Source organism: Coffea arabica, chromosome 7e, assembly GCF_036785885.1.
Source record: "Coffea arabica cultivar ET-39 chromosome 7e, Coffea Arabica ET-39 HiFi, whole genome shotgun sequence".
NCBI classification, from domain to species: domain Eukaryota; kingdom Viridiplantae; phylum Streptophyta; class Magnoliopsida; order Gentianales; family Rubiaceae; genus Coffea; species Coffea arabica.
In genome coordinates, this window is record NC_092323.1 from 15,563,135 (window position 1) to 15,566,004 (window position 2,870).

A 2,870-nucleotide genomic window follows, 5' to 3' on the forward strand; every position below is an offset into this window, starting at 1 on the left:
GTATAATTTACTTTAGCTTTTTTTCGTACATTGGTGGCTCCAATACGAAGACGAAGCCAGATTTTTCTTTGTTATTACTCCGATTAATTCACCTTCCCCAATTTCTCGGTAATTAATTCCTGGGCCATTGAGTGGATGATATTAATCAAATCTCGCGAGCTTGATATGATGAGGAGTGGCGAAAATCCCCCTTCTACCCAGGGATTAACGCGAAGGCGCGGTCCATAACATCTGTGAGATCTAATTGAATTTTTATTATTTCTTCCAATTCGTTACTATTCGTGATTTTCCTGAATTAATTGTTCATGAGTATTTTATTAATTGAATATCAACAGCCGGGTATTTGATTTAATTTAATAGCCTACTGTCACATTAACTAAATTGAATCCGTAATTGTTCATTTAGTTGATACCTAGTGGCAACCACCATAATTGATTTTATGTTGGGGGAACGCAAGATCTAGTTTAAATAAATTCTCTTAGCGTGTTTATTGATTAGGGTTGGATTCTTCTAACTTTAATGCAACTGGATAATTAAATTCCTATGGTCGTACCTAGGGTTATTTTCTGGTTAGGGAAGCAGTCAACGGTCGTACCTTGACTGTCGAAAAAGTAAGGAAGAACTGGTTGTCAGAGCTTGTTGATAACTATAACCAACCTAATGACGAATGAATGAAATATCTTTGCATTGATGATCATTTAATTGGGCCGTGCCTGAGCAGTAGATCCTTTGGGTAGAATTTTACTAATTGTTAATTTTAGTAAATTGTACTTGTTGAGTTATCTTTTGAATTTTACTTATTTTATTTTATTTTCATTTTCATCCCATTAATCATCCCCCAATTTTATTCTATTGACTTGGAAAGAAACAATTTCCTACCCGTTCCCTGTGGAATCGATCTTACTTGCCATTGTACGTAAAATTAATATTTTTATAGACAAATCTGGTATAACGGATCAAACAAACTCTTCGGAAACAGGTTGAATCAAGTAACCCATTGCACACCTAGGGTCTCTGCTCCAGTACTTAGATTTGCTCTATAATTAATTGTGGTGGTAATTAGGACTTTTTAATATTTATTATTGCACAGGTTCGACACCTGTCAATTTTTGGCGCCGTTGCCGAGGAGCGGTGTTTTGGTTAACTTTGTTTCTTTTTAAGTTGCTTTCTTTGAATTTATCTGACATTTTTCTAGTTTATGCCTCGTTCTTCTCGTACAAACGAGTTAATTTTTGATCCAGAAGTAGAGAAGATTGCGCGCCAAACTAGGAAAGAGACTAGACAATTCATAGAGGAGCAATCTAGCATTGCATCTCAGGGACTTGATCCTGAGGACGAATCGACAGATTCAAGTGGTGATAATTCCAGTGACTCAGGTCAAGAGAATATCCGTATGGCGAATGCAAGAACACTACGAGAGTTGGTTGCTCCGGAATTACCCCAGCAGCCTTTATGCATTACATTCCCAGTTCTAGCAGAGAATACCTCCTTCGAACTGAAGTCAGGGTTAATTCACCTCTTACCATCATTCCATGGCCTTTCGGGGGAGGAATCCCATAAACACATTCAGGAGTTTGACGTGGTATGTTCCAGCATGAAACTCCCAAGAATCACTGAAGAGCAGATCAAACTTAGAGCTTTCCCTTTCTCCCTAAAAGATGCGGCAAAGGATTGGTTATACTACCTACCTGCAGGTAGTATTACCACATGGGCCCAACTTAAGAAGAAATTTTTGGAGAAATTCTTCCCTGCATCTCGGGCTGCTAGCCGAGAAAGGAGATTTGCAGCATTAAACAGTACCCTGGAGAATCCCTATATGACTATTGTGAGAGGTTCAATAAGTTGTGCACTAGATGCCCACAGCATCAAATTAGTGAACAACTATTGATCCAATATTTCTATGAGGGGTTCCAGTCGTCCGATAGGAGCATCATCGATGCTGCAAGCGGGGGAGCACTGGCAAATAAGACCCCGAGGGAAGCATGGCTGCCCATTGAAGCTATGGCAGAGAATTCTCAATAATTTGGCTTCCGTGAGAGTAACCTTACCCGCAGGGTTAACGAGGTGGAGTCGACATCTATTCAGCAACAGTTGTCGGAGCTAACATCCGTTGTTCGACAATTAGCTGTGGGGAATGTGCCCCAAGTAAAGGCCTGTAGAATCTGCACAAATATGGGCCACCCTACTAACTTTTGCCCTATGTTGCAAGAGAATGGGGCTGAACAAGTGAACATGGCTGGAGGCGTGCCTGCGCCTCGTAGGCAATATGATCCATACTCCAACACGTACAACCCGGGTTGGAGAGATCACCCCAATTTCAACTATGGTAATAGGCCACAAAATGCATTCTCCAATCGTCCACCAGGATTTCAGCAACCTTGGCAACAGAAGTCTCAACCCTCGTTCTCAAGCTCAGGGAGTTCTTTGGAGGAAATTGTCAAGAGTTTGGCCATGACTACCACTCAGCTCCAGCAGGAGACTAGAACCTTAGTCGCGAGCATTACCCAGTTCCAACAGGACACCAAAGCAGGCATGAAAGACATGGAGACTCGCATGAGTCAAATGGTAACTGCCATTAATCGTCTGGAGTCCCACGTCTATGGAAAATTGCCATCGCAACCTGAGACAAACCCCAGAAATGTAAGTACAATGACATTAAGGAGTGGCAAGGAAGTGGAGGGGTCAAAGGTCACGAATTTGAAGAGTAAAAGTGAATACGAGATCGAGAAGGAGATAGAGGAAGAAGGACACATTCGTGGAGGTACTGAGATAACTCTTACACCATCAATACCCGTTAAATCTAATTTACCCCCTTTTCCATGCAGGTTGGCAAAGACAAAGAAGGCAGAGAAGGAAAAAGAGATCCTGGA

General features: G+C 41.5%; 1 non-coding gene across 1 annotated transcript; it reads right to left on the reverse strand.

Annotated features, from left to right (window-relative positions):
• Positions 1-1,765: 1,765 nt before the first annotated feature.
• LOC113702589 (small nucleolar RNA R71) lies at positions 1,766-1,871 on the reverse strand. Its single transcript, XR_003451225.2, has one exon. It is a non-coding gene; the product is annotated as a small nucleolar RNA R71 (small nucleolar RNA).
• Between the last annotated feature and the right edge of the window lie 999 nt (positions 1,872-2,870).